The sequence below is a fragment of the Calonectris borealis genome, unplaced genomic scaffold, assembly GCF_964195595.1.
Source record: "Calonectris borealis unplaced genomic scaffold, bCalBor7.hap1.2 HAP1_SCAFFOLD_45, whole genome shotgun sequence".
In the NCBI taxonomy this organism is placed as follows: Eukaryota; Metazoa; Chordata; class Aves; order Procellariiformes; family Procellariidae; genus Calonectris; species Calonectris borealis.
In genome coordinates, this window is record NW_027441457.1 from 857472 (window position 1) to 871891 (window position 14420).

The window sequence follows — 14420 nt, forward strand, 5'->3', positions numbered from 1 at the left end:
TTTGATTGCAGCGCACGTTTCACGTTCATGGATAACCTGTGCAATAGCGTCCATGGTTAAGTCCACCCCTCGATCACGAGCCCATCTGTATGTTGCATCTCTTCCTTGATGGCCTGAGGCATCATGGGCCCACCGAGCTATAAATAATTCACCCTTATGTTGCCAGTCCAGATCCACCTGGGCCAGTTCAATCTTAGCAGCCTGGTCCACCTGCTGGTTGTTTTGATGTTCTTCAGTGGCCCGACTCTTGGGCACGTGAGCATTTACATGACGTACTTTTACAGTCAGGTTCTCTACTCGGGCAGCAATATCTTGCCACAACGCAGCAGCCCAGATGGGTTTACCTCTGCGCTGCCAGTTGTTCTGCTTCCATTGCTGCAACCACCCCCACAGGGCATTTGCCACCATCCATGAGTCAGTAGAGAGATAAAGTACTGGCCATTTTTCTCGTTCAGCAATGTCCAAGGCCAGCTGGATGGCTTTTACCTCTGCAAACTGGCTCAATTCACCTTCTCCTTCAGCAGTTTCTGCAGCTTGGCGTATAGGACTCCATACAGCAGCTTTCCACCTCCGATGCTTTCCCACAAGGCGACAGGACCCATCAGTGAACAGGGCATATTGCTTCTCGTTTTCTGGTAGTTTATTATACAGTGGGGCTTCTTCAGCACGTGTCACCTCCTCCTCTGGGGATATTCCAAAATCTTTGCCTTCTGGCCAGTTCGTGATCACCTCCAAGATTCCTGGGCGACTGGGGTTTCCTATTCGGGCCCGTTGTGTGATCAGCGCGACCCACTTACTCCACGTAGCATCGGTTGCATGATGTGTAGAGGGGACGCTCCCTTTGAACATCCAGCCCAGCACCGGCAGTCGGGGTGCCAGGAGGAGCTGTGCTTCAGTACCAACCACTTCCGAAGCAGCTCGAACCCCTTCATATGCTGCCAATATCTCCTTCTCAGTTGGAGTGTAGCGGGCCTCGGATCCTCTGTATCCCCGACTCCAGAACCCTAAGGGTCGACCTCGAGTCTCCCCTGGCGCTTTCTGCCAGAGGCTCCAGGTAGGGCCATTCTCCCCGGCTGCGGTGTAGAGCACATTCTTCACATCTTGACCTGCCCGGACTGGCCCAAGGGCTACTGCATGAACTATCTCCCGTTTAATTTGTTCAAAGGCTTGTTGTTGCTCAGGGCCCCATTTGAAATCGTTCTTCTTCCGAGTCACTTGATAGAGAGGGCTTACAATCAGGCTGTAATCTGGAATATGCATTCTCCAAAAGCCCACAACGCCTAAGAAAGCTTGTGTTTCCCTTTTGCTAGTCGGTGGGGACATGGCTGTTATTTTGTTGATCACATCCATTGGGATCTGACGACGTCCATCTTGCCATTTTATTCCTAAAAACTGGATCTCCTGTGCAGGTCCCTTGACCTTACTTTGTTTTATGGCAAAACCGGCCTTCAGAAGGATTTGAATTATTCTCTCCCCTTTCTCAAAAACTTCTTCTGCTGTGTTGCCCCACACGATGATGTCGTCAATGTATTGCAGGTGTTCTGGAGCCTCACCCTGTTCCAGTGCGGTGTGGATTAGTCCATGGCAAATGGTAGGGCTGTGTTTCCACCCCTGGGGCAGTCGGTTCCAGGTGTACTGGACGCCCCTCCAAGTGAAAGCAAACTGTGGCCTGCACTCTGCTGCCAAAGGGATGGAGAAGAACGCATTAGCGATGTCAATGGTGGCGTACCACTTGGCTGCCTTTGACTCCAGTTCGTATTGAAGTTCTAGCATGTCCGGCACGGCAGCACTCAGTGGTGGCGTGACTTCGTTCAGGCCACGGTAGTCTACTGTTAGTCTCCACTCTCCATTAGACTTTCGCACTGGCCATATGGGACTGTTGAAGGGTGAGCGAGTCTTGCTGATCACTCCTTGGCTCTCCAGTCAACGAATCAGCTCATGGATGGGGATCAGGGAGTCTCGGTTGGTGCGGTATTGCCGCCGGTGCACTGTTGTGGTAGCGATTGGTACCTGTTGTTCTTCAACCCTCAAGAACCCCACAACAGAAGGGTCCTCCGAGAGACGAGGCAAGGTGGACAGCTGTTTAATTTCCTCCGTCTCCAGGGCAGCTATACCAAAAGCCCACCTTTGGTGGACCTTTTGGGTCCTTGAAATACCCTCTCCTGAGATAGTCTATGCCAAGGATGCACGGAGCCTCTGGGCCAGTCACAACGGGGTGCTTCTGCCACTCATTCCCGGTCAGGCTCACTTCGGCCTCCAACACAGTTAACTCTTGGGATCCCCCTGTCACTCCAGAAATACAGATGGGTTCTGCCCCTTTATAGCCTGATGGCATCAGGGTACACTGTGCACCGGTGTCTACGAGAGCCTTATACTCCTGTGGCTCTGATGTGCCAGGCCATCGAATCCACACAGTCCAGTAAACCCACTTGCCCCTTTCCTCCACCTGGCCGGAGGCAGGGCCCCTCTAGTCCTGGTCATAGTATCCGCTTCTCACTTCTTGCAAACGTGAGTCAAGAATTCCTTCATTACAATTCAAAGTAAGACCAGCCCTTCTACTCTGTCTGGGGAACTGTTCACTGGAAACTGGACCGTCGTGAGACAGGTTTTTCCTGAAAACTGGAGCAGCATTTTTCCTGGGAGAACCCCCTTGTGTGATTGTTTTTCCTTGCAACTCACGTACACGTGCCTCTAGGGTCAAGGTAGGTTTTCCATCCCACTGCCTCATGTCCTCTCCGTGGTCACGCAGGTAAAACCACAGGGTGCCCCGTGGTGTGTACTTTCGATATCCTCTCTCTTGAGCAGAAGAACGCTGACTCTTAATGGCTGAGGTACTGGTCCATACAGGTAGAGAATAGGACCTATCTTCTTCGAGTTGCTGGACCTTCCGGGACAGTTTCTCCACAGCTGAGACAAGGGAGGAGGAGACACTTTCTTCGTATTCCCGGAGATTGCTAACCACAACATCCACCGTTGGTGCTTCTTCCTCTTTCCAGCACAGTACTGCCAACGAATTGGCATACGACGCTGGTGCGCTCCGTACTAATTTCCGCCACATCGGTCGCGTGCACTGGACTTCATCTGGATCTTTGGGTGTTCGGACGTCGTCCAGGTCACTATAAACTACCTCCAGCACGCCTAGTTCTCTCAGGTACTGGATACCTCTCTCCATGGTGGTCCACTTGCCTGGGTGGCATATAACATCTTCCTTGAAGGGATACCTTTCCTTCACACCTGACAGCAGTCGCCTCCAGAGGCTGAGGACTTGTGCCCCTTGTCCAATCGCTTTGTCAATGCCCCCTTCCCTAGAAAGGGATCCCAGCTGCTTGGCTTCCCTACCCTCTAATTCCAGGCTACTGGCCCCGTTATCCCAGCATCGGAGCAGCCAGGTGACAGTGTGCTCGCCTGGACGACGGCTGAAGTCTTTTCGCATATCTCGCAGCTCACCCAGAGATAGGGATCGGGTGGTCACCATCTCATTTACGGGTTCTGCCTCCTCCTCCTCCTGTTCTCGTGATGGCCCTGGTTCATCTTCATCCCTTACTAGACGAGCTGATTTTCTTGTGCATTTTCTTTTTTGTATAGGGGCGACTGATACCGGCACAGGTTGGTTCTCTGTCGCAGGGGGCGGAGTAGCTGCCGTGCCTGCCCTGGGGGGCGAGGGAGCCGCTGTGCTTGCCATGGGGGGTGGGGTAGCCACAGGGCCTGTTGCTTTGTCATCAGCTGCAGAGACGTTTCCTTCCCCTTGGGGGTTCTGAGTGGTGTTAAACAGGGCTCGGGAGGCGTGGGCCAGGCCCCAGCACATTGCAGTGATTTGCGTCTCCCTAGAATGGCCAGGGTGACAGCATACTTCTTCCAAATATTCTACTAATTTTTCAGGGTTCTGCACTTGTTCAGGGGTGAAGTTCCAGAGCACTGGGGGTGCCCATCGCCCTAGGCATTTGCCCATGCTATCCCACTCGCCCTGCCACTCATAACTATCCAGCCTTGGGGCAGATCTCTGGATGATGTTCTTAAATTGCTTACTAACCTTGGATAAAACCACAACAATATTCGCAAGGAGCACCAATAGATGTATCTTAACTACCCAGGGATGTTCAAGGTACTGGCAAGTTATTTTAACAAAGGAGATGACATCATAGAGGAAGGTAGCGAGGGTGCCATTCTCTATTTCCTCCATAAAAAATCTCTCGGAGGAAAAGGTATAATTGCTAATGGTCTCCATGAGGTGGTACCCGAAATGCAGAAACGGCTTCATTACGAATCCCAAATACCAAATAACCCCCAATGCCAGCGTTTTAGTAACAAATCTCCCAGGCAAAACATCATTAATCGCGGCAGAGCACAGCAGACTACAAAACCCAACTCCAATCTTTAACAGGTACAGTAAAAACAGGAGCATGGTGCAGAACAAATTAATATGTTACCAGATATAAATTCCTTAATATGCTCTAAATAATCTGTCGTTATCTCAACCCTTCACTGCCCCACGTTGGGCGCCAAAAAGGACCGTCGTGGTTTAACCCCAGCCAGCAAATAAACCCCACGCAGCCGCTCGCTCACTCCCCCGCACCGGTGGGATGGGGGAGAGAATCGGGAGGGCACAAGTAGGAAAACTCCCGGGTTGAGATAAAAACAGTTTAATAATTGAAATAGAACAAAGTAGAACAGTAAGAATAACAATGAGAACAACAACAATAACAGAATACACAAAGCAGGCAATGCACAAAGCCAACTGCTCACCACTGCCGACCGCGTGTCATGAACGGGGGGATGAGGCCGCCCCCCCCCCCCCCCCCCCCCCGGTTTTATACTGAGCATGATGTCACATGGTACAGAATACCCCATTGGCCAGCTGGGTCCACCACCCCGGCTGTGCTCCCCCCCGCCCCGGTGCAAACATCACCCAGCAACAGCCAAAGCATTAATGGGCCATCAAGGCTCCTCTCGCACCAATCCCAAAAGCCAGCATACCCCCCAAGCTACTGGGAAGAAAGTTAACTCTGTCCCAGCCGGAACCAGGACAGGGACCATCCTTACCCACGCTTCCTTCCGATGGACCACCATCCCAGGGGTTCCCATAAAGGCCATCCACTTCTGCAGCCCTCGAGCCATCGTGGTCTTCCAGTCGTGGGTTCCCCCATGTCGCATTAAGGCCACGCTCAGCATCCACCCAGCCAGCCCAAGGAGGAGGAAGGTTGTATTCCTGCGGTTCTTCCAGTTGTCTAACAGCATCTATTATTGAAGAGAATTGAAATATTCCATTCCATTCCATTCCATTCCATTATATTCTATATGACACAATGGTGGTTGTAACCCGAGGTGGCGGGGCGGGGGGCATCTCCTGCTGCTCTGGCAGAAGCTGGGGGTTGTTTTAATAACAGGGTATCTCATCCAGATTAGGCTCATGTAACGGTGTTGCTGGGGCAGGGGCGAAAGGTTCGTTGTCATAATCAGTATCAGGATCCTCCCCATTAACTCCCAGTGCATGTATCTTTTCAATAGTCTTGTTTTCTGGGACTGGGTGGGTCACTGGGGGTACTGCTCATAGGGGATGCTGCTGCCCTCCAGAGCACCCTGGGTCCTTGGCTGGTCTTTCTACCTATTGAAGCAAATTAAACACACATTTGTGCTAAATAGAAAACGATTTAATTGAGCGACGCATCGGGCAGGGTCCTACCGCCGTAAGCAGTAGTCTGCAGAGATGCATCACAAGCCAATGCGTTATATATTCCTTATGTACCTTATATGCCTTTTTGGTTGACCTGCACCAATCCTGTGAGCATCATCATGGGGGTGCTGTGAGCATCATCATGGGGCGCCTCAGCCCAGCCTTGGGTTCCCCCCCCCAGCGCCAGCTCTGCTGCCCAAGGCATCTGCCCTGCACCATTGCTCCAAGACAACGCCGTGGCCTTTCTCATCTCATCACCAAGGGAAACTTCGCTCCCTGACATGGAGTCCCTCTGTCCCTGGCATCCCTGAAGCCCTTCTGCAGTTGGGTCCTCTTGCCCTCCGTGCCAGATCATTCCCTGGTCACGAGTGGCCATGGCTGAGCGGGTGCAGTTTGAATTTCCTCTTCACTTCCCTCCCCACGGAGGCTATGGACTCTCCATCCGTGGCAATAAAAGATACACTTAAACTGTGGGAGACTTCATCTTCTTGGTGATGTCTTGAATACTACACACTGTTAGGAAATGAATTGGAAGAATTCTTTTCAAGGGGTACGGCAATGAGCCCGGCTTTGGAAATCGGCCGTGGGCTCCGACCAGCCAGGACCCTCCACTGCTGCTCTGGGCACATCATCCCTTGCTCTGCAGCCACCTCCTGTGAAGGGGGACTGGTGAAGCCGATTCCCAGTAACAGCTGTTATAAAGCCAACTATTTCTGTTGAAGAGACCTGGGCATTATTGGTCTGCTCTGGGTCGGAATTAGACCCGTTACATTTCTTCCAGTTTCATCGGCCTTAATTTTGTAGGCTTAGCCGGTCTTCAGTAAAATTGAGGAATGTGTTGCTTCCACCAAGAATAATTGTCCTGCCCGCTGCTAATTACAGATGATCCATCGGCAGGAGATGACAAGAACAGGATGGCAACAAGGCTCCAGCACCCCATATGTCACCGCTTTTCCTGCTATCCCACCAGCAAAAAAGCCTGTAACGCTAGGAAATTGCAAAAACAAACCATAGGCTGTAGAATTGCTGAACATCTCCGTGTTGCACCCAAGTGGTGCTGACCAGACCACGTGCATGCTCGTGGTGTGGTTCTTGTCCGTGGGTGGGTGAGAAGGTGTAGGTGGGTCAAATCAACTTGCTTCAAGATATTGTGAAGTGAAATCGCCCACCCCTTCTCTAAGAGCTTGCCTTGAGTGTTGTAACATTGACTTTTTATACAAACAGTAGCACCTAATGTGGAGTAGCTGCAGTATCTCTTCAAGGAACAGTTCTATGGTCTATTTCTCAGGACTGGAAATGCTCATCAGATGGAAATGCTCTTTCTGGCAGTTTCTCTGGGACCTTCTGCAATGGAGCTGTTGAGGTTTTGACTGGTAATTGTGGTGGTGATGACACTGGCATAATACTACTACTGATGATGATTGTAAGCATTTCTTTGCAATCTAATAGCCACCTGAGAAAGTCTTTGGGAAAGTATTTACAAAAACAAACCACCCCCAAAACATAGCTGCAGAACAGGACTATGTATCCATCTCTTGTTGTAATGTTAATGGGAAACATTTATTTTACTCACATCCATGAAAATTACTCACCTGCGCTAAGTGGAGAAGCCCCTTCCTTTAGGGCTCCCCGTGGTGGCTGCCACCCTGACAGCTCAGCAGCCTTTCTGTGCCGGCACCAAGCTGCCGAGTGCCAGCGACTGCTCCCCTGGCTGAAGAGTCCTCTTCTGTGCCCACCGGGCACTGGCGGCTGCTGTGGAGCTCCACAGCCTGACAAACCTGACAGCGAAGAGTCAGGGTGGACAGCCAGGTCTTTGCTGAGGACTTCAGACCATAGTTTGTAGTTGCACAGAGCGTTTCGCCCACAGGTCCATCCTCTTTGCCAGGCTCAAGCACTGGCCCAGCATCACCAACACCTCAGAAGAAGAAATCTAGGAAAGCCGCTACCCTGGCTCACGTGTCATTCCCTCGAGTGCAGAAATTGCCATTAGCGCCTTGCCGATAGCTGCTGCGTTTCGGGCGCCAATGCTGGGCTGCCCTTCCAGGTGCTTCTGGAGCCACGGACCGGAGCTGCAGACCCCGTGATGGTCAGGTTTGCCAAGCCCTCAGGCTGGGCAGTGCCTTGAGTTCCGTGTTTCCCCCTGGGACAAGAGCTGTCAGTCCGGCAAGGCATTTAGCAGTGAGAGTGATGAGCAAAAAAGGGGAGGCAGACCTGTGATTCCAGACCATCCCATTGGGAAAACTGCATTACGGCCACCCAGAAGGGACGCGAAGCTGCGGGAAGGGACAATAAGGCAGAGGAGCCTTTCAGCCAAATGGGCTCGAGTACCCCAGCTGGGCCAGGGAGCTGGGTGCCGGTGGTGCTCTGAAAGGACTCATAAAATAGAGTTAGCGTTGACATTAGGAAGCATTTCTTTACAGAGAGGGCTGTCAAATCCTGGAACAGGCTTACTGGAGAGGTGGTCGATGCCCATTCCTGTCGGTGTTTAGGACGCATTTGGACAATGCCCTTAATAACACGCTTTACCTTTTGGTCAGCCCTGAAGCGGCCAGGCAGTTGAACTGGATGATCGTTGTTGTGTCCCTTCCAACCGAAATATTCTGTTCTGTTCTGTTCTGTTCTATTCATGTCAGTTGAAACATTGGCTCATTTTCTCCAGTGAAATCTCGTCACTGGGAGAGCACGACAAAACCACACTAGCGAAGGTAAATGTTTTTGTCTTACAGCACTTTCTACCGCTTCTCTGCAGCATGTGTGCTTGCTGGGTATCACGCTCCTTTAGCGTTATGTTTTACTGCTGAGTTGTCTGTTTTATAAGATTCCTTCATTTCAATCTGGAAGGCTTTGTCCATACTGCAAAACCTGTGTTGTTTTGGGCATAACAGGGTTCTTAAGCTTTTGTTTGTGCTTGTTGCTAGTTGGTCTTTTTGTTCCTTTTCTAGGGCAAACACTGGTAGAAGAAGTAGGCTGTAGAAACACACCATTTTTAGGAGAAGTATGCGGTGGGAGCTAAAACTACACCTTGACTAAAATAGCAAGGTATGTCTGAAAGGAAGAGGTCCTCTTCCTCCACGTTCTGGAACTGGGTATAAACAGAAACATTTGGGCTTTGTAGGTTTTTCCCAAAGCCTTTAACTGTGTGGTAACGAGCCCGTGATTCGGGGGCTCTGGACCACGCAATAATTCCCTCCTGCTCTGACAGCCTCTGGGTGCCTGATGGAAACTCAAGACGGTGCTGGAGACAAAGCTGCTGGGTCACAGGCGTTGCTGTTCTTGAAAATGCAGGTGTGACAGGAGGGCTGGACTCCAGCACAGACGAGGTTTGATGGCGCTGCTGCTGCTGGAGAGAGCGGAGTGACGAGGCGTCCCTGGGGCTCCAGCCCGTCATCTCCTCTCCCTGCTGAAGCACCGGCCACCTCGTGCCGGCAGAGCAGAGGTTTCCCAAGGACCCAAGGGGACGGCCTGGGCTTGGTGCCAGAGCAGGGAGCTGCTGGCCAGGGCGGTGAAGAGCTCTCTGCTGCTGAGGCTTCCGGAGGTGGCCACGGAGCGTCTGGCGCACGTGGCCCCACTGCCTGGCTGATGGCACTGGGCACGGCCAGAGCTTCCCGGCTGCCCACAGGGCTGGGAGCCCGGTCGCAGCACCCCAGAGGAGATGGGGCAGGCCGCGGGGGCACAGCTCCTTTCTCTCCGCAGGGAAACTCCTCCCCTGGCTCACATCAAGGACGTGCAAGCCCAGAGTGTGGCAAAGGCGGCCACCTCTGAATACCAGGATGAACGACAACTCGTAAGCTTGGCAGAGAGTGGGCACCTTTTCTTGCCCTGGTATGCCTCTGGAGGGGCAGGTTGGGATAAGCACCTCCCCTCCCCTGCCCTCCCCCGAGCAGCTGGGGCTTTGGTACAGGGACACCCTGGGTCAGTGGGTGCTGTGCTGCCATGAGCTGCCGGGAAGCGTGGGCGTCAGGCAGCTCTCCGGGCAACGCTGATTCCTTCGGGGGCTGCCATTTCCCCTTTGCCCTCTGCCTCCCTAAAGAAAAGGCTTCCCCAGGGGGTGAACAAACGTGGCTGCTTCTGGGGAAAGCCTCACCGAGGGGTGAACTTGTAAAACAAGGCTGGGGCCAGGGCGTGCTGAGGGGGCAGCTGTCCTGCAGGCAGCGGGAGAGGCCAGGAATGACGCTGTCTGCTCAGCACGCTCAGGGCGCTCCACATCTGAAGGACACCATGGGTTTGGGCTTCTTGCTGCAGCTTTATTAAACTACAGCCATTTTCCTGAGGAAAGCTGCACCTCCGCCTGCCTTAGCAGCACCAGCAGCACAGTGCTCGCAGGGTGCGTCCTCATCTTGGCTGCTCCCTCGGAGAGCCCAGCAGGAGGACAGTCTGAGCTATCAGGGAACGGATGGAGGGGTCGCTGTCTTTCTCCAAGGTCTGAAGGGCTGCGACAGGAAGAAACAGAGCCCAGATGAACCGCCGTGTCTGCGCAGGAATGGCCCAAACGCCCCCGAAGCGTTTCCCTGGAGCAGGGCACGGCATGGCAGCTACCTGCCCAGGCTCTGTCCCCTGCCCCACCAGCCCCTACTCACCGCTGCAGATCTCAGACAGCTTCTCCCTGCTTTGGTCCCTCAGGGGCCGCGCGGCAAGCCCTAGGCACAGAGCGTCGTCAGACCCCTGCCCCCCAGCATGCTCCCAGCAGTACAGCCCCCGGCCCTGCCGGCTGGGCTGCACGCCCTCCTGCCCCTGGTCAGGGCTGACCCCAGGGAAGACCAGTGGCCGAGGGGGTGGGACTGAGCAAGGCGGCCACCAAGCCCACCTGCGTGGGCAGCCAGGGCTGGGAGGGGGAGGCCAAGGCCCTGCACGGGGGGGCCGGGGCTCTGGCAGCCACAGGGCTGCTCCTTGCTGCCAGCGCAGCGGCAGGGAGTGGGGCCAGGCTGCCAAAAGAGGGACCCCGGGGGCTGTGGCTCACCAATGAACCTCACGGCCGCCTCTCGCAGGGTGGCCTGAGCGTCCTTCAGGTATGGCAGGCTCTGATGACAGTATTCTTCAGCCCTGCTCCTGTCCTGCGCCAGCTGGAGAGAGCACGAGGGTATGGGCATGTCACAGTCCCTGCCCAGTTGGCCGGACCAGTCCCTCCTCCCAGCACCCCCTTTCCCCTTCCCCCGCAGGCCGTTCCCCTCTCCCGGCCAGGAGCCCTGTGGGAGTGAGTTTGAGAGAGAGCCACAGGCAGAGGGGTCCCACGGGTGCTGAGACCCCTCCATCCCACTGCAAGGCCCAGGTGGGCCTCAGTCCCCAGGCCCTGGGGCTTGTCCTCACCAAGCACTCTCCAATCCTCCAGGTCTGCTGTGTCTGCAGCAGGTGTTTGAGCTGTCTCCACTTGAGGAGCTCTGCTACAGCAAGGAGGGCTTCCCCGGAGGCCTGCGGAGCAGCAGAAGCTGGGAGATGGCACCACAGCCTGGGGAAGGAGACCTGGCGTCCCCCTCCTCTGGGTTCTGTTCCTGGGGCGATCGTGGCCTTAGGAAACTGGGACATGCCCTGGCCCAAACATCTGGGGGTCTCTTGGGCACAGCCCTGGGGGACAGGACTTGAGGCTCAAAGCCCTGGTCTTCCACACCTGCAGGGACAGCTGAGAAGCCTGTAGGGACACGCGTGTTCAGGCCTCGGTGGGCACGGGCTGCTGCTGGCCCTGCTGGGCCAGGCAGGGCGGGTGTTGGAAATGTCCGTGCCATCTTCTCCGCCCCTGCTCACGCTGGGTCTGCAGGGACCCTTCCTGCGGGCTGCACTGGAGGAGGGCTGCCAGCTGCCAGCAGCCCTTGCCCCTGATGCCCAGGCCACCCGTGTGGTGTCAGCACGCCCTTCTCTCTGTCAGTGGTCAGCTTTGAAATCTGTACCTTGGCAATGCTGTCGGTCTGGTCGCTCATGCGAAAGAAGAGCCGGACCAGTACTCTCTGCGCGTAGTTCTTCATCCTCTTCTTGCCGCTCCCTACCACTGACTCCACCAGGTCTCTGAAGAGGCAGATGGAGAGCTCTCGCAGTGGGCTGGACTCCTGGTAGGAAGGAGGAAGGATGGACTTCAGCACCAGCGGCTCCCTGCCCTGAGCAGGGCCGTTACCGTGGCTGACGTGAGGGGAGAGGCTCCGGGGTCAGATTCTGCAGCAAGGAGAAGCTGTGCTGGGCTGCAAAGCCCAGAAGCCATCCCCCGAGAGCCCGCGGGAGCAGACCCTGCTCCGAGTGCTGCCCTCAGGGCTGGGCTGAAGGGCAGCTGCCATTGCCCAGTGCCCCTCTGCGGGGCTCAGTCTCCCCCATCAGCCTTACATCGTCAAAGAGGGGCAGGAGCTCCTCCGCCAGCTGCACAGCGATGAGGCTGGCCTCCTTCCTCTTCAGGTGACGCATCACATTTCTGAAGACCACCAGAGCCTTCATCTTGATATCTGTGTCGCCCTCCTGGAACACCTCCATGATGCGTGGCAGGAGGACCTGCATTTTTCTTGCCTGTATGAAAGACGGTTTCCTTCTTGTGAAGGTCAAAGACCACCCTGTCAAAAATGCTCTGGTCACTGGGCACCAGCCTCCCGTCCGGCTTCCTGGCAGGTGGTGGCACAGGAGTCTCTGCGGCAGCCTCCTGGCAGGTGGAGGCCATGGGCACGCTGATGGGGACACGGGAGAGCAGGAGTAGGGCGGGGAGGGCAGGGAAGCAAAGCCTCCCTGTCCCCTGCTCAGCCACCCCCTTTTCCCACAGGCCCGAAGGGGCAGATGGCTTGGTAACCCCCCGTGCCCGGAAAGCTCCCCAGGCAGCCACCAGGCCCCGCCACGGCAGGGAGGGCATTTGGAGCCGTCACCCCACCGCCTGACTCCCAGTCAAGGCCAAGCCACCGCCTTACCCACTGCCCCAGCCCCCAGCTGCCAACATGGCTCCCCTTGACGACGCCCTGCTCACCATGTCGGGTCTCTCTGACAGCGTGACGAGGCCTCCGAGAAACTGGACCATCACCAGGCTTGGATGCCTCTGATAGCTCTGGACGTGGGACTCGTCACCGACATCCTCTGACTCAAACTCCCTGGGGGCCATCAGCTGAAACAAACACAGGAGCGAGATACTGGCAGAGCCTGCAGGGCTCGCTGAAGGCGATCAAGGCCTTTTCTGGTAACTCACAGCCAAGTGAAGCCCGCAGGTGCCTTCTGTGAAGGAGCTGAGAAGCCTGCACAACCACCGGTGCCGGAGCAAGCCGAGGAACTTCCTTAAGATCTTCTCCAAAGTCTGGGGGATGGAAAGCATCACCTCCCACACGGCCATGCCAGCGCTGCAAGCCAGAGCGCTCTGTCAGAGCAGGGCTGCCTCACCCCAGCAGCGTGGCCTGGGACAGCCCAGCGGGGTGCAGACCCTGCCCCTCGGTTGGGATGCCCTGGGCAGCAGGAGGGGGCTGAGGTGGTGTTCCCCGAGGGGCTGGGAGGAGCGTGGGGGGGGCTCCGGGCTGGCTTGGTCAGCTTTGGCTGCTGCAGGCCAGGCCGGCCCAGCAGGGCTGGAAAGCGTGGAGGGATGGCGGGCCCTGCTCCTCGCGGGTGTCCTGCAGTGCTCCTTGGGCGGGCAGCTGGAGAGTCTCTGGGCCCCTCTCCCCACGGGGAACAAGGCCTCGTGGCTTGGGGGCAGTACCTGTCTCCTGGTGGACAGAACTGCCACAGGCTCGTGGCCACCTGCATGGGGTACCGGTCGGTCAGCAGGAGAAGTAGTGACTCCATGCTCTGCCGGACTGAATCCATTTTGATGCATTCCAGTTTTTCATGGATGCCCCTCATGATCGTTGGCACCTGGAGGGGACACAGGTGAGGATGGTGCTGCCACTGGGGTGCAGCCATTTCCTCAGCTGCCCTTCCCGTCCCTCTCTGCTGCCTTAGGGCGGCTTCAGGTGCTCGAGACACCTGGGTTTGGGAGGGAGGATGGAGGCAGGAACAAGGCCTGACAGGGCTGAAGGGCAGGGCAATCCAGCCACGGGCCACTTACATCCGCCAGCCAGAAGTCAGGGTCTCTCATGGCCATATCCAGCACGTTTCTTGCCGCCTCCTTGTCAAAGATGCTGGAGTCTCTCATCGCCTCCATGGCCACAAGGACGAGGCCTGCCCTCTCAGCAGGTGTGAAGGATTTTACATTCCTCTGTGGGAGGAAGGAAGGGAGCGAAGGCATGTCACACCGAGTGCCCTGGTGGTGCTGCTTAGCTGGGCAGCGCCGCAGCTGTGGCAAGAGATGCCCGGCAGTGCTGGCGGCAGTACCCGCGGGAAAGCTGGCAGCAGGGGCTGCAGTCACTGCACGGGGAGGATGAGAAGAGAGGGCCCCCAGGGTGAGGAGGGCTCCTGGGCACGGTGTGCTGGCCCTACAGTGAACCAGGGCTTGCTGGTGGCCAGGAGGGCTGGGGCTCAAAGCTTCATTTTTAGAGTCCACAGCTTTGATTCTACAGTTCAGAATTGCTTTTTTATGGCCCCAAACCTTCATTTTATAGGGTCCAAACCCCTCTTTTGGGGCTCCAAGCTTCATTTTTAGGGTCCACAGCTTTGACTCTGGAGTTCAGAATTGCCTTTTTATGGCCCAAACCCTCATTTTTAGGGTCCAAACCCCTCCTTTGGGGCTCAAAGCTTCATTTTTAGGGTCCACAGCTTTGAGTCTAGACTTCAGAATTGCCTTTTTATGGCCCAAACCCTCATTTTTAGGGTCCAAAGCCTCCGTTTCAGTTTACAAAATCTCATTTTCAGAGTCCAAAGCTGCATTTTT

The 14420-nt window shown here is 55.6% G+C and overlaps 1 long non-coding RNA gene across 1 annotated transcript; it reads right to left on the reverse strand.

Moving 5' to 3' along the window:
• Nucleotides 1–9918: 9918 nt before the first annotated feature.
• Nucleotides 9919–11067, reverse strand: LOC142076386 (uncharacterized). Its single transcript, XR_012671180.1, has 4 exons — nucleotides 10976–11067; nucleotides 10629–10731; nucleotides 10249–10308; nucleotides 9919–10101 (listed from the first exon to the last, which is right to left on the reverse strand). It is a non-coding gene; the product is annotated as an uncharacterized LOC142076386 (long non-coding RNA).
• Nucleotides 11068–14420: the final 3353 nt, after the last annotated feature.